The 21,707-nt window shown below is 38.8% G+C and overlaps 1 protein-coding gene across 8 annotated transcripts in view; it reads left to right on the top strand.

Annotated features, from left to right (window-relative positions):
* The window catches only part of LOC103232380 (ras-related protein Rab-40A-like), a 186,544-nt gene that overhangs the window by 100,417 nt on the left and 64,420 nt on the right, over positions 1–21,707 (top strand). The window lies entirely within an intron of this gene.

The raw sequence follows: 21,707 nt of genomic DNA, 5'->3' as shown, positions 1-21,707 counted from the left end.
AGAAAAAGAGAGAATCCTCCCCCAAATCATTCTATGAAGCCAGTTTCGCCATAATATCAAAACCAGGGAAGGACATAACGAAAAAGAAAGCTACAGACTGGTATCCCTGATGAACATAGATGCAAAAATCCTCAAGAAAATACTAGTGAACCAAATTCAACAACATATCAAAAAGAAAATCCACCATGATCAAGTGGGTTTCATGCCATTCATGCAGGGATGGTTTAATATACACAAGTCATAAATGTGATACAGCACATACACAGATTTAAAACAAAAATCACATGATCATCTCAATAGATGCAGAAAAAAGCATTCGACAAAATCCGGCATCTCTTTATGATTAAAACCCTCAGCAAAATCGGCATAAAAGGGACATACCATACAGTAATAAAAGCCATCTATGACACAAACAAAGGGAAACACATCCCATGCCCATGGATGGGTACAATCAATATTGTGGAAATGACCATACTGCCAAAAGCAATATACAAATTGAATGCAATTCCCATCAAAATACCACCATTATTTTTTTTCACAGAACTAGAAAAAACAATCCTAAAATTCATGTGGAACCAAAAGAGAGCCCACATAGCCACAGCAAGACAAAAAATAATAGGCGCATAGACCAATGGAACAGAATAGAGAACCCAAAAATAAAGCCAAATACAGCCAACTGATCTTTGACAAAGCAAACAGAAACTTAAAGTGGAGAAAGGACACCCTATTCAACAAATGGTGCTGGGATAATTGGCAAGCAACATGTAGAAGAATGAAACTGGATTCTCATCTCTCACCTTATACAAAAATCAACTAAAGATGGATCAAAGACTTAAATCTAACACCTGAAACCATAAAGATTCTAGAAGATAATATCAGAAAAACCCTTCTAGACATTGGCTTAGGTAAAGACTTCATGACCAAGAACCCAAAAGCAAATGCAACAAAAACAAGAATAAATAGATGGGACTTAATTAAACTACAAAGCTTCTGCACAGCAAAAGAAATAATCAGCAGAGTTAACAGACAACCTACAGAGTGGGAGAAAATCTTCACAATCTATACATACAACAAAGGACTATTATCCAGAATCTACAAAGAAATCAACAAGAAAACAAAACAAAACAAAAACATCAAAAAGTGGGCTAAGGAATTCTGAAAAGAAGATATACAAATGGCCAGCAAGCATGTGGAAAAATGCTCAACATCACTAGTGATCAGGGAAATGCATATCAAAACCACAATGCAACGCCATCTTATAACTGCAAGAATGGCCATAATCAAAAAATCAAAAAATAATAAATGTTTGAGTGCATGAGGTGAAAAGGGAACATTTTTACACTGCTGGTGGGAGTGTAAACTAATACAACCACTGTGGAAAACAGTGTGGAGATTCCTTAAAGAACTACAAGTAGATCTCCCGTTTGATGCAGCAATCCCACTACTGAGTATCTACCCAGAAGAAAAGAAGTCATTATACGAAAAAGATACTTGCACATGCATGTTTATAGCAGCACAATTTGCAATTGCAAAAATATGGAACCAACCCAAATGCCCATCAGTCAATGAGTGGATAAAGAAAATGTGAGATATATATGAATACTACTCAGCCATAAAAAAAAAAAAAAAAAAAAAAAAAAAAAAAAAAAAAAACGAAATAATGGCTTTCACAGCAACCTGGATGAAATCAGAGATTATTATTCTAAGTGAAGTAACTCAGGAATGGAAAACCAAACATCGTATGTTCTCACTCATATGTGGGAGCTAAGCTATGAGGACACAAAGGCATAAGAATGATACATTGGTCTTTGGGGACTCAGGGGAAACAGTGGGGAGTGTTGAGGGATAAAAGACTATACATTGGGTACAGTGTACACTGCTTGGGTGAAGGGTGTGCCAATCTCAGATATCACCACTAAAGAAGTTATTCATGTGAACGAACACCACCTGTTCCCCAAAAACCTATTGAGATTAAAAAAATTAAAAAAATTTAAAAGTATTTTGATTTCATCATCTTAATATAAAATTGTTAAGTGTCTGGAGTTTAAAGATACTCTTTCAAAAACTTATAAAGAAAATATTACTGAAATATTTGTGCATATGAGCAAGAGTGTTATATATACCATTGTCTGTAATAGAAACTATGGTAAGGGAACTAAATTTTCACCACTAGGTTACTGTGGAAATAAACTTTAGGATATCATATAAATGAAACACCGGGTCCATAAAAAATATTGATATTATGTTGTAATTTCAAATGTTACAGAAATGTATTTCCATGAAAAGATAGTAATAAAGACGTAAAGAGGGTTACAAAGATAACAAGTAGCCTGGATCCCTTTTTTCTTTTATAGGTCTCTATTTATCCAGTGGTCAAAGAATAAAAATTAAAATATTTTGTCTTCCTCTCACATAGAGCTCTCTTCTCGGCACAGTAAAAGGCAGCAATTTTTGTCTGGAGTCCTTCAGTACCCCTATACACTGGGAATGCTCACTTTTCCACCAAGACTTCTAGAAAGCTTTATAGGGTGGGCTTGGGCCACAGTCTCTCCTTCCCACATTCCTATTCAGCAGTGTTGTAGCTGCAATGCAGATTTGTGTCGGGAAAGGGCACCACGGTACCACCATTATCAAACTTTTTGGCAAAGAAGTGTCCGCAAGGGGCAAAAACTACAATACCTCCCTTACAACCCACCTTATGAACCCAAGTACAGAATGATTCTGTCAGAAAGATACTGATGTATTTAAAAGAAGATGGAAAAAAAAATAAACTGCAGGACATCCTTGGCTATCCTAGGTGGGCACCCATAGGGCAGTGCAGGGCAGTGGGCAATGACAGAGGATGAGGGCACAGGAGCAGGGTCTGGGCAGCTGTGTCCATAGTGTCATGGAAAGGGAATGACAGAGAGAAGGTGGGAGGAAATCTGAGAAGCCTGTGTAGGAGTGGGATAATGAAGGAGGGTGAATGCCCTGCTGTCTGAAGAGGACCCACCCTCCTACAATGTGGACACTGCAACCTGCACCGAGGAGGGAAGTGAAAAATCAATGAATGCAGTGTAGATTTGGGGTCAACAGATCATGGAACTGCTTTCATATGCGTGTGAATTTTCCGTACAACCACAAAAAACTCGTAATACTTGTTACTGTATGCAAAATAAGCTGCTTTTAATTTAAAAACAAAAATTGAGATAGTTATGATGTGCCTTCTGATGGACAGAGCCAAGGTTGCAGCTCTGAGAATAGACCAGGTTGCGGGGAAGGCGGGGTTCAGCATAGGGAAGGGAAGGATGGAGTTGGGAGCTTGATTGATGGGATCAGCCTCGTTCCAATCCTGCCACTTATCTGGGTAAGTGACTTAGGCTCTGTGAGCCTGAACTTAGTTATCTGAAATGTGACTGACCATACCAGAGCTGTCCTGAGGGATAAATGAGAAAACCTGCCCAGAGTATATGGCATAGAGTGGGACTTTGGGACACAGAAGTAGGGGTTGGCAGAGCCTCAGGGCTAAGGAGGCAGTGTGAAAAATCATTTCTTACTGTTTCGCCTTCTGAGAAAAATACAAATCTAATTGGAGAAAGCAAGTGTCCCTGTGATATACCTTGAGTTGAAAGATTTATAGACAGCTGTTTCTCTAGTTCTTGGGTATTATTAGAAGCTCATAAGAGCTGTTCAGCATCAAGTCCCTGAGCTGACCCAAATTCACTTCCTCCTGCTGGGAAGATAGACATGTCTTTGAACTCACCCGGTGATCTCAGTGATAGATAACACCAGGTAAGCAAAGTGTAGAGTTTGCTTAATGGCTGCTCCTGGACTGTTTGGTATGTTAATATATTATAGGAAAGCGGGAAGCGGTGGCTCACACCTGTAATCCCACCACCTTGGGAAGCCAAGGCGGGCAGATCACTTGAGGTCAGGAGTTCGAGACCAGCCTGGCCAATGTGGCAAAACCCCGTCTATACTAAAAATACAAAAAGTAGCCAAGCATGGTGACGTGTGCCTGCTGTAGTCGCAGCTACTCAGGATTCTGAGGCAGGAGAATCGCTTGAACCCGGGAGGCGGAGGTTGCAGTGAGCTGAGATCGGGCCACTGCACTCCAGTCTGGGCGACAGAGTGAAGCACTGTCTCAAAAAAAAAAAAAATACACACACACATATATAAAAAATAGGAAAATTCTAGACTGTTTCGCAGCCACCAGGGCAGTAACCCTCAGATTATGCATTATCCAGCCACATCACAGCAGTATTGTAACCATCTTCTGCCTCTTGAAAGACAAAAATCCAAGAGTTACTACCATTTCTATACACACAGTTGTCCATTCCTTCATTTATTAATAGCTAAATATATATTAAGCTCAATACCTATATAACTGAAGGCATCCCATGATCTCTAAAATGGAAATAATAGAGTAAGAATGAAAATAATATATCGCTAACTTCAAAGATTAATTTTGAGATGGTATGCCTCCTTCACATTAATTTTTAAACTTGATCAACTTTTAAGAAATGAAAGATTTTCAAAAATTCCTCTTGGACCCCTCAATACACATTTAGCCACAGGATTGATACCTCTCCCCTCCCCTCCCCTCTGCTCCTTTCCCCCCCTCCCCCCTCCCCTCCCCTCCCCTTTCCTCCCCTCCCCCCTCCCCTCCCCTCCCCTTTCCTCCCCTCCCCCCCTCCCCTCCCCTCCCCTCCCCTTCCCTGCCCTCCCTCTCTGTCTCCTGCCCCCTCCACCTCTATCTCCTATCTCTGGGTCTCTCTCCTCTCCTTCAAACTTACACTACCTAAAAAGAGCTTTCTCCATTCTTTGTTAACATTCTTCACTTCCTACTGCCTGCGTATCCCACCTAGTTAGCCAAGCAGTGACTGCCACAAAGACAGGAAAGCAGAAGGGTCTTCATTAAATCATCCAGAGTTCAGCCCTACAGCTTCAATGGGGAATGAGGAGGTGAGGAGAGGGGAATCCTGGCACAGCAGGATTCGGGGTGGAAGTATAGTCATAGTCTCATTCAGCCCAGGGTCCCAGGAGCAATCAACAAATATGAATTAATATACCACGTTTTCATTACCTATGTATCCACTGATGAACGTTTAGGTTGATTCCGCATCTTGACTATGGTGTATAATTACATAAGTACCTTCCCTGTGTAATTAAAAGTAATAAAAGGAAAATATACACATGCCCAGCACTTGTAATACATATCAAATCAAGTTCTAAGTGGAATGCATCCCTATGCCATCTAAGGGATGTGGGCAGTAGTCTGAACACATGAAAACTAACTCCCAGAAAATACTGTCTTCTTTTAGCGGGATGGTCTAGATCAGGTTCTGGATATACAGGACAGGCCTAAATTAGTAACAGTTAGAAAGAAAGAAAGAAAATTAGCCCCAGACAAATGAGAAAATGTCTTGCATTCAGGATACACTGAGATTGTTTTAGGCAAGTTAGCCATAGGAAAACTCTGAGACATTGAACGTATCAGATAAAAGAAGAGTTTGAAAATAGTAACTGTAGAATGTTTTACTGCTCTCTATAGCATATAAACTGAGACCTGGGTGTGTCTGTTTTAGTAGGTTTAAAAGATAATACACATGACTTGGAGACATATATATATAATAGGTCCCAGTGTTGAGATATGAATGCATGTTTGTTCTCAGGTTTCTTACTTCCTCTTCTTCAATGAGGTAGCCAGGTATTTAGAGAAAAAACCATGCTACAAAACCATATCATATTTTACATACAGGTATGTACCTGTTTAATAAAACTATAAGGTAATGCCTTAAAAATGAAAAGTCCAAATTCTATATAGTGATTATCTCTGCGAAGGTAGGAGGCTAATGCAATCAGAGAGGACTTCAATGTGACTATCAATTGCCTATATACTATTTTATATGTTAACATGGGTACGTAGAAAGTTCTCACATTCTATAAGTTTTGTATGTCTGAACTATTTTATAGCAAATACTGTTTCTATGAGCAAAAATTCTGACTTTTAAAAAGCTCCATGCTAATTTATAAATTGTGGAAAGCATAGTCAAGTCCAGAAATAAATAAATAAATAATGTGTGACCCCCCATCCCCCACTCATTAATTTTTGATAATGTGTCCTTTTTGTATAGTTCCTCCTACTTTATTCTCTATGCAGGCATATTTCATATATATCAATTACCTATGGGTTTCATTTGTCTGGAGACTCAACATTTCCTAAATATCATAAAACCAGTAATTAAGTATGCCAAAATATTGTACTCACTCTGACTCCAAGGCTCATGTCCCTAACCCCTGAGAATGTCAGTTTTTTCCTGTGAAAGGGATGAGGCCAGATCGGGGAGCTGACTTCTCATGGTCTTTTACACAAAGACAAATCTGCTATTGAGGGCCCAGGTCTCCTGATTTCAGTCTGTTGTACAGCAGATTCATCTTCATGTTCTGTTACTCTATGCTGCCTGCTTTCTAGTCCTCAAGGAGAGGCTGCTATTTCGGTGTCCAAATAGAAGGTGAAAGAAGATGGCACAAAAGAACATCAAACTGAAAGTAGTTTGCTTAGGATAATGGCCTCAAGCTCCATCCATGTTGCTGCAAAGGACATGATCTCATTCTTTTTTATGGATCTGTAGTATTCCATGGTGTATGTACCACATTTTCTTTATCCAGTCCACTGTTGATGGGCATCTAGGTTGATTCCATGTCTTTGCTATTGTGAATAGTGCTGTGACAAACATACACATGCATGTGTCTTTATAGTAGAATGATTTATATTCATTTGGGAATATACGCAGTAATGGGATTTCTGGGTAGAATGGTAGTTCTATTTTTAGTTGCTTGGGAAATCTCTAGACTACTTTCCACAGTGGCTGAACTAATATACATTCCTACCAGCAGTGTATAAGCATCCCCTTTTCACTGTTCCCTCACCAGCATCTGTTATTTTTTGACTTTTGAATAATAGACATTTTGACTGTTGTGAGATGGTGTCTTATTGTGATTTCGATTTGCATTTCCCTAATGATTAGTGATATTGAGCATTTTTTCGTATGCTTGTTGGTCATGTGTATATCTTCTTTTGAGTAGTGCCTGTTCATGTCGTTTGCCCATTTTTTTAATGGGATTGTTTTTCTGCTTGTTGATTTAGTTCCTTATAGATCCTGGATATTAGACCTTTGGAAGATGCATAGTTTACAAATGTTTTCTCCCATTCTGTAGGTTGTCTGTTTACTCTGTTGATAGTTTCTTTGGCTGTGCAGAAGCTCTTTAGTTTCATTAGGTCCTACTTGTCAATATTCGTTTTTACTACAATTGCTTTTGGTGTCTTCATCATGAAGTCTTTGCCAGGGCTGATGTCTAGAATGGTATTTCCTAAGTTTTCTTCTAGGGTATTTATCGTTTTATGTTTTACATTTAAGTCTTTAATGCATTTTGAGTTGATTTTTGAAGGATAAAGGTCAAGTTTCAATCTTCTGCATATGTCTAGTCAGTTATCCTAGCACCATTTATTGAATAGGGAGTCCTTTTCCCATTGCTTGTTATTAACTTTGTTGAAGATCAGATGGTTGTAGGTGTGTGGCTTTATTTCTGTGTTCTTTATTATGTTCCATTGGTCTGTGTGTCTGTTTTGTACCAGCACCATGCTGTTTTAATTACTATAGCCTTGTAGTGTAGTTTGAAGTCAGGTAGTGTGATGCCTCCATCTTTGTTCTTTTCACTTAAGATTGTTTTGGTTATTTGGGCTCTCTTTTGGTTCCAAGTGAATTTTAGAATTTTGATTCTAGTTTTGTGAAAAACATTGCTAGTACTTTAATAGAATAGCATAGAATCTGTAAATTGCTTTGGGCAGTATGACCATTTTAACAATATTGATTCTTCCTATCCATGAGCATGGAATGCTTTTTCACAATCTTAATTTTTAAGAGGGCAGAATTGAGAACAAAATTGATTTTAAAAGATAAAAAAGCACACCTAATAATAGTAAAGGTTAAAATTCACTGGGAATACATTATGTGTTAATACTTGTGTACCTAATCACACAACAAAAATGTAGTTTGGTTGGTTGGTTGGTTGGTTGGTTGGTTGGTTGGTTGGTTGGTTTTTTTTTTTCTTTTCTTTTCTTTTCTTTTTTTTTTTTAGATGGAGTCTCGCTCTGTCACCCAGGCTGGAGTACAGTGGCTTAATCTCGGCTCACTGCAACCTCCGCCTCCTGGGTTCAATCAATTCTCTGCCTCAGCCTCCTGAGTAGCTGGGATTACAGGCACCTGCCACTACGCCTAGGTAATTTAGTAGAGACCGAGTTTCACCATCTTGGCCGGGCTGGTCTTGAACTCCTGACCTCAGGTGAGCCACCCGCCTCAGCCTCCCAAAGTGTTGGGATTACAGGCGTGAGCCACCGCACCCGGCCAAAAATGTAATTTTATAGAGGAAAACTGCAGGAGCAGCAATGAGATATATGAAAAATCATACTAATACCTGAGGCTGTTAAGCTTGGGCCCAAATGCAAATACAGATTAAAATTATAGAATGCAATGAGAATAATGAAAATAAAAACAGAGCATATCAGAATTTACAGCTAGAGCAGTGTTCAGATAATATTTTTATGCATTACATAGCTATATCAATAAAAAGGAATTAAACAGTCAATTCAAAATGCCAGATAAAGAACCACAACATAAATTAAAAGAATGTAGTTGAAAGGAATAAAGATTTAAACAGAAATGAATGGGTTGAAAAGGCAAACTACAGTAGAATTTATATGTAAAAGTAAGGAAGATTTATTTGAGGAGATATCAAAAACATGAAAAGTCACTGGGTAAATTATTCAAGAAAATTGAAGAAAACACAAATACACAATTTTGAAACAGGAAGGGTGACAAGGTCTTCAAAATAAAGGAAATTTCAAGTCTCTTAACTGAAAAATTTGCAGAATTCTATTCAAATATATTTGGAAACAGATGAAATAGTTAATTTTCTAGAAAAACACAACTTACCCAGATTGGCTCCAAGAGACACAAAGTCTTGACAGACTAATTGCATACAAGACATAGTGAATTTGGTTAGATTATCTGCCATCAAAAAGCACCAGACCCAGATATTTCCCAAAGAGAATTCTAGCCAAACTTTCAAGGTTTGATAATACCAGTACTATTTAAAATAGTCCAAGGGCGTAGGGAATATATAAAACAATGAAGCAAGTACATAAAGTTGATTCTGAAACATGCCAAAAACTGCAGGAGAAATGAAATTACAGAATAATCTCATTACAGAGTATGAACTAATGTTCTTAAATAAAATATTGGTAAACAAAATGGACATAAAATATAGGTCATGACCTTATGGGGCTTTTACATATATAAAGGTGTTTCAATATCAATAAAACTATTACTATAATCTAGCATATTGATACAGCCAAGGAAATAATTATATGATCGCCTCCATATGCAGAAAGGTATTTAACAGCATTAGCATTCCACAAGACAAAAGATCCAGATTTTAAGCAAGTAAATTAGAAGATTAAAAAAAAATGCGGTGGAACCCACTTTAGATTAAATGAGACGAAACATTTCAGAGAGAGTTAAATTAATGAAAAATTAAATCAAAGAAATTACATTTAAAACCACAGTGAGATACCACCATACACCCACAAGAAATAAAAAAGATTGAAAATGCCAAGTGTTGGTGAGGATGTGGAGCAGTGGACCTCTCAACACTGCTGGTGGGAATACAGATTGGAACACTTTGAAAAACTGTTTGGCAGTATCTAGTGAGCTGAACATACATATACCCTAACTCAGAAATGCCACTCAATCATATATGTCAAAGTAAAGTAAAAATAAATGTCCATCTAAAAGATATATACAAGAACGTTCAAAGCACTGTTATTCATAGTAGGTCAAAGTTTGAAAAATATATAAACCTTCATACCAGATACATATATTGTGAAATACCTATACAGTCCAGGCACGGTGGCTCACGCTTGTAATCCCAGCACTTTGGGAGGCCAAGGTGGGCAAATCACGAGGTCAGGAATTTGAGACCAACCTGGCCAACACAGTTAAACCCCATCTCTACTAAAAATACAAAAATTAGCTCGGCATGGTGGTGGGCACCTGTAATCCCAGCTACTCGGGAGGCTGAGGCAGGAGAATAGCTTGAACCTGGGAGACAGAGGTTGCAGTGAGCCAAGATCACACCACTGCACTCCAGCCTGGACAACAGAGCTGGACTCCGTCTCAAAAAAAAAAAAGAAATATCCATACCATGTAATACCATCCATCAATGAAAATTACTATCTACAACTACAGACAACAAAATGTAAATCATATATATATTATGTTGGTTGAACACAGCCAGACACAGAAAAACACATGTTTTATGATTTCAGGAATTGTTTTTCTAACCTTCCAATAGTGTTTGGGGAAGGAGAGAAAAATCAACATTCAATATCCTTTAAACTTTTTTTTAATTTTTAATTTTTGTGGGTGATAGTAGGTGTATATATTTATGGGGTACATGAGATATTTTGATACATGCATGTAATGCATAATAGTCACATCATGGAAAATGGGGTGTCCATCCCCTCAAGCATTTATCCTTTATGTTACAAACAATCCAATTATATTATTTTAGTGATTTTAAAATGTATAATTAAATTATTATTGATTATAGTCACCCTGTAGTGCTATCAAATACTAGGACTTATTTATTCATTCTATTTTTTGTACTCATTAACCATCCCCACCTCTTCCTCACCTCCCCGCCTCTACCCAGACTCTGGTAACCATCCTACTCTCTATCTCCATGGGTTCAATTATTTTTTGAGTTTTAGTCCCACAAATAAGTGAGAACATGTGATATTTGTCTTTCTGTCCCTGGCTTACTTCATTTAATGTAATGACCACCTGTTCCATCCATGTTGTTGCAAATGACAGAATCTCTTCATTTTTATGGCTGAATAGTACTCCATTGTGTATATGTACCACATTTTCTTTTTCCATTAATCTGTTGATGGGCACTTAGGTTGCTTCCAAATCTTGGCCATTATGAATAATGCTGCAACAAACATGGGAGTGAAGATACTCTTCGATATACCGATTTTCTTTCCTTTGGATGTATAGCCAGCAGTGGGATTGCTGGGTCATATGGCAGCTCTATTTTTAGATTTAGATTTTGAGGACCCTCCATACTGTTCTCCATAGTGGTTGTACTAATTTAGATTTCCACCAACAGTGTAAGAGGGTTTCCTTTTCTCCACAGCTTTGCCAGCATGTGTTATTGCCTGTCTTTTGGAGAAAGCCATTTTAACTGGAGTGAGATAATATCTCATTGTAGTTTTGTAGGAAGTGCAGAAAACTCGTTTTAGAGCTGTAATTTTGGGAAGAAGGAAAGAGAGAAAAAGAAGTGGAGGGAGGAAAGATATCCAATCCTGTGGCTGAATAGGTGGTGAGGGGTTAAAGGAAGAATTTTTTTAAATCTTCGATTTCTTGAAATTTCAGTAAGTTTAAAAGCTAATGTGAAGAACCCATTTCATCTCGTATTTAACCCTTGAATTTTCCTATATATTATTTTGTTTCTTACTCTCCTGTTTCCACTTTAGAGCTCATAAGATGTCTCCAGTGGACTAGTATATGTTTTGAGCTCAATACAAATATAGTTATTAGATAAGGAAGGAATGGACAATTGTGTGTCACAGAAATGTTAGTAATTTCTGGATTTTTGCCTCGCAGGGAGGTAGCAGGTGGCTGAAATCCTGGTGTGATGTGACTGGATCATGCATGATCTGAGGACCCTTGCCCTGTTGATTGGTGGACAGGTTCAGATTTTTCCTATGAACATATTAACATACCAAACTGTCCAGAAGCAGCTATTAAGCAAACACCATACTTTGCTTTCCTCATGCAGTCTATCACAGAGCTCCTCAGGTGAGTTCACAAATATGCTTGTCCTTCCAGTGTGAGGGAACTTGATCTGAGTCTGCTAAGAGGCATGATGTTGAATGACTCCTATGACCTTCTGATAATACCTAAGAATATAGAAAACTTTCTATCTCAAAAACTTTGAACTCAAGGCATATCAGAGAGATATTTGCTTCTTTCTTCTAGATGTTTGTGTTCTTATTAGGAGAAATAATGAGAAATGATTTTTCACAATGTCTTCTGAGCCCTGAGGCTCAGCCAGCCCCTACTGCTGTGTCTCAACATTTAAAGGCCATTGAAGTCTCGCTCCATTCCATATATTTTGGACAAGGTTTCTCATTTATGCCTGGGGACAGTTCTGTAATAATGGTATGGTCAGTTCCATTTCACAGATGACTAAACTCAGGCTCACAGAGTCTAAGTTACCTCCCTAGGTAAGTGGCAGGATTGGAATGAGGTTCCATCCCTCACCCTCCCTAGAGGATCCTTAGCACCTCCCTTTTAGAAATTGGGCTTCCAGGACTTGAGAAATGGTCATATTCCACTCTCCTGCTGTTGTGGCCCCAGAGGTGCTCACTCTACAACCTCTTGAGGTGATGAAGATGATAGAGGAGATAAAATCCCTATCAGCATCTAGTTTTTAGTTATTCTAAAGTTTTCTTCACTTTGTCTTCATGCCTCCTGGTCCCTGAATGATCTAATTTCCTTGGGGGCTGCCATTCCAAAGGGAGCATTCAACTTTTTCTTAAAAAAATGTATATATATGTGATCTGTAAAGTTTTTAAGTCATAATATTTTTGAAATTGAAAATCAATTTTGAAAGTAATAAAAAACATTAAGAATTATCTTAAAACATTAGAGAAAGTATTCGCAAACTGTACCTTATATATAGGATTAGTATCCATAATTTGTGACACACACTAATGACAAAGATATTGGTAATTCATTTCAATAGAAAATTTACATAAAATAAACATGAACAATAATCTTGTTAAATATGGCAAAACCAGAGTACTAATAAAATGCAAATACTTAAAAATCCTGAGAATTTATATAAAGTGGGAAAAAATTGCAACAGAAGATGAGGACTGTGGTTGCACTTTTGGAGAAGACTGTGTGTATCGGGTGAATGTGTTCATGTGCACCTCACCTACAGGGACACATCTGAAGTGTATGCAACGTCCTTAGAACAACAGATCCCTTGGGTCAGGCTGTTGATTGCGATTCTTGTTGTCAGAAGGTGACTCTGACTGCTATGTGGAGAATGGATTGGAAAGGGACAAGATAGGGAGTGGGGATAACCATTAGAAAAGTATTGCAGAAGTCCAGGGAAGAGACACAGGTAGATGGGACCAGGGCTGCAGCTGTGTGCAGAGGGAGGAGTGAACCTGGACAGGGCGTGTTTGAAGGTAGGGCAGGCAGAAATTGAAGTGACTGTGCATGTAGGGTGCATGGGGATAAGGCACAGTCAAGGATTACCCCTCAGCTTTTTATATAGCCATGTGGAGAAATAGCACAGTTTTCTGAGAGCAATCCTTCCATGTGCTCTTGAGATATTCTCAAGGTAGTTAGTTAGGTCATCCAAATGTGTTTGTAGTGAAAGAAATTATTTAAAATGCATCAGTTGATGATTAAGATTCTGTTGTATTAAACTTTATTGAAGACACATGCAAACTGTCAAACTTTTAGAACTTGAAAAATCTCAACATGCAGACTCACATTTAATGAGCAGTTTGCTATGTGCCGACCACTGTTCTAAGGGCTTTCATGCCTCAACTCAAGTAATTCTCAAAACAACAACCCATGAGGTGGGGATAATTGTTTTCCCCATTGTACCTTAAAGACAACTGAAGTATAGAGTGGTTCTGTTACTCTCACAAGGTCACAGAGAGTCAGTTATGCTGATATCTCCGCAGTAGAATTTTTTAAATTATGGGATTCCTGACCAGGCATGGTGGTTCACGCCTGTAATCCCAGCACTTTGGGAGGCCGAGGCGGGCGGATCACGAGGTCAGGAGATCGAGACCATCCTGGCTAACACAGTGAAACCTCGTCTCTACTAAAAATACAAAAAATTAGCCAGGCATGGAGGCGGGCACCTGTAGTCCCAGCTACTCGGGAGGCTGAGGCAGGAGATTGGAATGAACCCCAGAGGCGGAGCCTGCAGTGAGCCGAGATCGCGCCACTGCACTCCAGCCTGGGCAACAGAGCGAGACTCTGTCTAAAAAAAAAAAAAAAGATTATGGGATTCCTGACCAAAATGGCAAGGCAATATTTGTTTAAAAACATTTTGTCTTCTTAGGTCAGTATTATCCTTGTTTTACAAATGAAGCATTTGAGTTACTGCAAGGTGAAGCAAAAGTATTCAAAGTCCCACAAATTTAAGAAGCAGGGTTGGGCCTTAGTCTGTCTCCAGAGCCGACACTCCTAACCAGTATACTTAGAAAAGAGGAAAAGACATTTGCCAAACCATGTCAGCCAATGGTGGTTGATGGTAGACAGGACCATATGTCTTTGAGTGATAACTATCCTTCAGTAGCCTTTCTTCCATGTACCAGATGATATTTATTTAAGAAAAACAAACAAGATATAATTGTAAAAACAAAAGAGTATGATTATTTTTAAAAAGATAATAATCATCACAGTTAAGTTTTCCTTAGACAACCTGGCTGTTGAAATAATTCCTTGAACTTCCACAGTTAATTCTATTCCCTTTCAGGAACTCAGAGTGCTTTTACAAATGGAAATCACATTTATTCTGGTTTCTATCCTTCAACTGGTTGAAAGGCAGGGCTGGTCTGATTTCCTTTGATGGGTGAGGCCATTTCTCCTGGGGATGCACCAAAGAGTGGCATTTCTGAGTCATATGACATGTGTGTCTTCAGCTCAGTGGATACTGTCAAACAGTTTTTCAATGTGGTTGTTCCAATCTATATTCCCGCTAGCAGTGTTTAGACTTCTACTGCTTACATCCTCATCAACACTTGGTATTTTCTATCTTTTTCATTTTTCTCTTTCTGGTAGACATGTGGTAGTATCTCCTTGTGACTTTAATTTTACTTTCTCTTTAACTCTCCTTGAAGTGTTGTCTCTTAAAAGCTATCTGTTCTTTAAAAAAGAACCTTTCTATTTATTTGCTTACAAAACTGGATCTTTCATCCTTTGGAGAGTGCATTATGGATTTTGCTGATTGGATTCTTATTGTGTTGTTTGTTAATTTCCTCTAGCCCCTCTTATTTTTTTTAATTGGTAATTAGATTTAGAAGTTTGATCAAATTCAGCTTATTCGGCCTGAGTACCTCAGAAGTGGTGTCCTTTATTACTAAAGTGTCAAATTAGTAGGCTCATTGGCTCTGGTTTTCTCTTCTCCTGTAACCTTGAAATTGATCACTGTATTTCAGTGTTGTCACCCTGATCCATCCATTATAAAATTTCCGGTAGCATTTCATCATAAGATATTTGAACCTCTGAAGTAGGCCCCCAAAACCCATTTAATAAACTAATTAGATGTAGACATAGGAGTATGCAAGGAAACAAACTATGTATATGACCTGTCCATCTTTTTGTAAACATATGAATATTTCAAAGAGAGTTGTGGTCATACTGTACTTATTGTTTCATTATCTAGTTTGAGGAAAATTTTGTTTCTGTTTATGCAAATTATGGCTTTTCATTGGAAGAAAGAGAGAATGCTCTCACCTGGTGCCCAGAGTCAGAATTGCAGAAATGGAAGTCAACCGAGAGCTTGGAAAGGCGTAGGAGATTTGAGGGGAGTAAGGGAGGCACATGTATTCTATTGTATAGAACTGTAGAGAACAAAGCTTTCTGGAATTTCCTATATGCGTGTGTCCAGAGCAATGAATATGTGGGCATCATAAATATAATCAGTTCACAATTACAGTGTTTTTTGTTGTTAACATTTTGAACAATGAAACTTCCACGTTTAAAACACTAGGAAATTGCGAATTTATAAAACAAATATCCCCTATCTCCTTCCAATGCAAATATACTGATTTATTAAATAAATGTTTTTAATATACTATTTTTGTACCACAGCATATGAACATGATTCTTAGTCAATAAATGTATTTCTACGCTATCATTTTGTGACTATGGTCACAGATTTTCCTGATTTACAAAACATTATCTTAATGACTTTGTCACGTTATTAACTTTTTTATTGTTTAAGCCATATGAAACATAATTGAAATATATATTAGAAATTAAAAATATTCTGTCCAAATCTTCTCCATCTCCATAATACAAAGATGGCCTGTATTAAATTACTGGTATCTATTCTCCAGATCTTTTTCTGTCCATGTAGTATACTAACTTATTTTTAGCCACACACATACCTATAAACCCATGTAGAGAGAGATAGATACATATATTTTCACAGTGGAACCATATACTGCATTATAATTTATGACTTCGCTGATTGACTAAATCTGATTCTTTTTCATTTTGTGTGTGTGTCTACAAGTGTTTTGGAGAGATTAATATTGGTTTTTATTGCATTGTCTCTTGATATCATTGACCTATCTCTGTAGTTTAAGAGTATTTCATACACAGAGGATAAAAACCTAGATTAAACATGCATACAGCATTTATATATTAACCTATAAAAACTACCTTATCTAACATTTGTAGTGTAACTTGCGTGTTTAACTTTAGTAGGTAGAATTGTGTCCCCCTCAAAACATGTCCCAATCCTAACCCACCCAAACTTTATTTAGAAATAGGGTCTTTGTAGATATAATTAAGTGAAAGATCTCCAGAAGTAAATATCCTGAATGTAGCTTGATGCCTAACTCCAATGACTGGTGTCTGTATAAAAGAAAGCAGAGGGAGATTTGACAAACACAAGGAAGAAGGCCATGTGAAGATTGAGGTAGAGATTGGAATTGTGCTGCCTCAAACCAAACAAAGGAGGAGTTGGAAGAGCTAAGAAAGGATTCTCCCCTAAAGCTTTTGGAGGCAGTGTGGTCCTGCCTACACCTTGGTTTTGTACTTTGGGCTTTGGTTTTGTACTTCTGAACCATGAGATAATGAAATTCTGTTGTTTAAATGTGCAAAGTTTGTGATAATTTGTTATGGTGGCCGTAGGAAACTATTCATTGGCCGATATTCTATTTTTCATATCTACAGTGATACTAATGCCAGTAAGATATGTAAAAAGAATTTAAAATGACTAACATTTCTTATGAATCGTATGCTTTTAATGTATTGAGTCAGTCAGTGCTCATAACTGTTTTACAAGGTAGATACTGTGACTAATCCTTATTTTATAGATGACAAACTGAATGACAGAGAGAATAAAGACTTTGTTTGATACTGCATAGTTAGGGAGTGGGACAGCTTGGATTTGTGTCCAGCACCTCATGCTCCAGAACCTGTCACAGATTTGTGTTAAGTTTAAAGAAGCAACTGGACAAGCATGCATATTTTATGAGTTCATTAAAAGCAATACTCAGTATGGTAATATATGTAAACAAAAAACTGGACCTAGTGACCAAAAGGGGGATTGTAACCTTGGCGAGATCATGTTCATTGCAATCCTGGGGACAGAAGCCACAGTGCAGTGGAGTAAAGAGTAAATGGGAAGTAATGTTAATAGAGAATGTAGAAAATGTAGACAATTTTTTGAAGGAGAAGGAAAAGACAGAGTCAAAGAGGGAGAGAGGGAGGGGAGGGGGAGGGCAAAGGAAAGGGAGAGGAAGGAAGAGAGAAGAGGGGAGAGGAGAAAAGAAAGATATCCTGTGGCTGAATTGAATTGATGATATATTAGGCCATTCTTGCATTGCTATAAAGAAATGCCTAAGACTGGGTAATTTATAAAGAATAGATATTTAATTGGCTCATGGTTCTGCAGGCTTACTAACATGGCACCAACATCTATTTAGCTTCTGAGAGGGCCTCAGGGAGCTTTTACTCATGATGGAACCTGAAGCTGAAGTATGTATGTCATATGATGAAAGCAGGAGAGAGAAAGTGGCGGGGGCAGGGTGGGGGAGTGCCACACACTTAACCAGATCTCAGGAGAACTCACTATCACCAGGACAGTACCAAGCCTTGAGGGATCTGCCCCCATGACCCAAACACCTCCCACCAGGCCCAACCTCCAACATTAGGGATTAGAATTCCACATGAAATTTGGCAGGGACATATATTCAAACTGTATCAGGTGATGAGGAACAAAAAAGGATATTTAAAACAATTCTTTGGAATTTGAGAAAGTTTAAAGTTAATTTGAAGAAACCATCTCCTCTCAAATGTGAGCCACGAAGTTATCCATATATTCATTTGAATTCTTACCCTCTTTCCACTTTAGTTAATGAGACACCTCCAGTAGACTAGTATGCTTTTAAAGCTCAATACACATTTAGTTATTACCTAATGAAAGAATAGAAAATTGTGTTATAGAAATTCTTGTAATTCCTAGATTTCTGTGATGTAGCTAGATACTGTGTGATCTGAGAACCTTGCACTGTTTACTGCAAAATGGGTCTACAGTATTCCTATAAACATATTAAAATACTGAGCAGTGCTGGAGCACTCATTAGACAATCGCCACTCCTTGTGTCCATGATGTGATCTGTCATGGAACTCACCAGGTGAGTTCACAAACACGCCTGCCTTACCACCATGGGGAACTGGATTTGGGTCTGCTCAGAGGCATGATGTTGAATAGCTCTTGTGAACTTTCCAAGCACCTAAGAATGCAGAGACCTTTGGTCTCTAAAACTTTGAACTTAAGGCATTTGAGAGAGAGATTTGCTTGTTCTTCACAATGTTTGTGTTGTCATTACGAGAAACAATGAGAAGTGATTTTTCATGATGACTACCTTAGCCTTGAGGCTCAGCCAGTCCCTCATGCTGTGTACCAATACTTAAAGGCCACTCAGTGCTGTATATTCTCAACAGATTTTCTCATTTACCCCTCAGGACTGCTCTGTAAGGTTGATATGGTCAATCCCATTTCACAGCTAACCAAGCTCAGGCTCACAGAGCCTAAATCACTTTTCCAAGTAAGCGGCAGGATTGGAATGAGGTCCCATCCCTCACCTTCCCTAGAGGACGCTGATCACCCCCTTTTAGAAGATGAGTTTTCAGGGCTTGAGAAATGGTCAGATTCCACTCCCCTGCTATTGTGGTCCCATGGGTTCCCACTCAACAACTCCTCTGAAGATGACAGGGGAAGTGAAATCCTGTGCTTTATGCCATGAGATCTGGGTGTAGGGCCACATAAGAGGGCTGATCCCTAAAGTGGCAAGTGGGCTTAGGCAGAAGCTTAGGTGTTGGCCTTGGGACAGCTTAGGTGTTGGCCTAGGTGAGCTAGAGAGAAGGAAAGAAACATGCACTAAATTACCGTAAGCAAATGCACTTTACAGCTCATCTCCTTTAATCTTAACTGCTATCCAAGGTCATTATGACCATTATTCAAATTAGGCTGCTGCCTTTAGAGGAGTTTATGTAAATCAGGGAGACAACTTTGTTGTTTCCTGATCAGCACAAACTCCGTAATACTCTAAACTTTTATCATTTTCTCTTCATTATTCCAGGGCCCTGAATGCTCTAATCTCCCTCCAGGCTGACAGTACCTGCTCCCCAGGTGTTTTTCAATGTTTTTTCTTTTGAAATTTAAGATCTGTATAATTTTAAAGTCAAATTTTGAAGTTTAATTGGGTTAGTATCCATGATTTGTGAAACATAGTAACAAAATGGCAACTATTTCAACAGAGAATTTAAATGAAATGTACATGAACAATAAACATACTAAAATATGCCAACCCCTCAAGAACTAATAAAATGCATTTTAAAATCTTGAGAATTTATAATGACAAGATACAAAAGATAAGTACCGTGATTGCACTTTTGGAGAAGACAACGTGTGTGTGTAGGTGAACGTGTTGATGTGCACCTCACCTACAGGGACATGTCAGGAGAGTATGCACCATCCTAGGAACAGCAGACCCCTTGGGGTTAAGGAGTGGGAGTTGACCAGTGAGAGCTCAGGTTAATTTTGATTTATCAGTATGCTCTTGTATACTGTTTGAAAATTGTATTTGGGAATAAAAGTATTTTGATGAAAATTTGAACACACAAAAAACTTTGGAACAAATTGTCAAAGTTAAGGTGTACATAATGTTCATTAATTTGAAAAAGCATTCATTATATTATATTTTATTGTGAAAGAAGTAAATAACAAGTCTAATTGACAGAGGTTTTGTGTGTGTGTGAGTGTGTGTGTGTGTCCTCTAGCTCTACCACCCCAAATACACAATCATGGATGCAACTTTAGTTGCAGAGGGAATTGGAACCAATATCAGTTTCATATATTCTGGAACATGATGGATACATGGAAATCGCTACTATTAGGTAAATAATTCCGGAAAACTGTGGCTGGTACCTTGGAGCTAACCTCCAACCTCCATCCCTCCCTCTTCCTGAGTCCCCAGTTTGAGATTATCAGAGCTGCGTTTCTGTCTCTGGCCACTAGAAGGCATCACGGCTATCTCTGTTTTTGTACATTTTGCAGAGTAACATGTTTCAAAATAACTTGTTTACTTTGGTTCTAGTTCTGTTTGGAAAATTCACATGTATATTAAAGCAGGTGCATTTGCTGTTGACCCCCAAATCTACATCGCATTCACTGATTTATCATCTCTTCCCTTCTCAGTGTAGGTTGAATTGTCCATACTGTCAGAGGGGGAGGGGCTGGAGACGGGGGGCGGGGTGTCCCTCCCAGAGAGCAAGGCATTCACTCTCCATAACTCTATCCCTGTACAGGCTTCTCAGACCTTCTCACACTCTCTCTCAGTCTTCCCCTCTCCAGGACACTATAGACACAGTTCCCCAGATGCTGCTGTACTGCCTCCGACCTCTCTCGGTCACCTTTCTACAGCCTTGTCACTGCTACCTGGGTTTCATTGTATGGATGCCCTGGAACATATGTTTTTACATTTACGCCGATCAGTTTTTTTCTTACCAGCATGGGGAACTGGATTTGTTTCTTCTTGGAGGCATGATGTTGAACAGTTTTTGTGAGATTATGAAACACACAAGAATGTAGAGAACTCCATCTCTAAAACTCTGAAATCAAGGTGTATCAGGGAGATTTGCCTTCTTTATATGGACGTCTGTGTTTTCATTAGGAGAAACAATGAGTAATGATTTTTCACGATGCCTGCCTTGGCCTTGAGGCTCAGCCAACCCCTACTGCTATGTCTCAACATTTAAAGGGCCATTGAAGTCTCCCACTGCATGCCATATACTCTGGACAGGTTTTCCCATTTATGCCTGGGAACAACTCCGTAAGGATGGTATGGTCAGTCCCATTTCACAGATGACCAAGCTCAGGCTCACAGAACCTAAGTCGCCTCTTCAGGTAAGTGGCAGGATTAGAAAGAGATTGTATCCTCATCCTCCTTAGAGGACCCTGAGCACCTCCCTTTTAGAAGATGGGCTTCCATGGCCGGGCGCGGTGGCTCAAGCCTGTAATCCCAGCACTTTGGGAGGCCGAGACGGGCGGATCACGAGGTCAGGAGAACGAGACCATCCTGGCTAACACGGTGAAACCCCGTCTCTACTAAAAAATACAAAAAACTAGCCGGGCGAGGTGGTGGGCTTCTGTAGTCCCAGCTGCTCGGGAGGCTGAGGCAGGAGAATGGCGTAAACCCGGGAGGCGGAGCTTGCAGTGAGCTGAGATCTGGCCACTGCACTCCAGCCCGGGTGACAGAGCGAGACTCTGTCTCAAAAAAAAAAAAAAAAAAAAAAAGAATATGGGCTTCGAGGGCTCGAGAAATG

This window comes from Chlorocebus sabaeus, chromosome X, assembly GCF_047675955.1.
Source record: "Chlorocebus sabaeus isolate Y175 chromosome X, mChlSab1.0.hap1, whole genome shotgun sequence".
Classification (NCBI taxonomy): Eukaryota; Metazoa; Chordata; class Mammalia; order Primates; family Cercopithecidae; genus Chlorocebus; species Chlorocebus sabaeus.
Note: the sequence above shows the minus strand (reverse complement) of the source record. Positions and strands in the feature narration are given on the sequence as shown.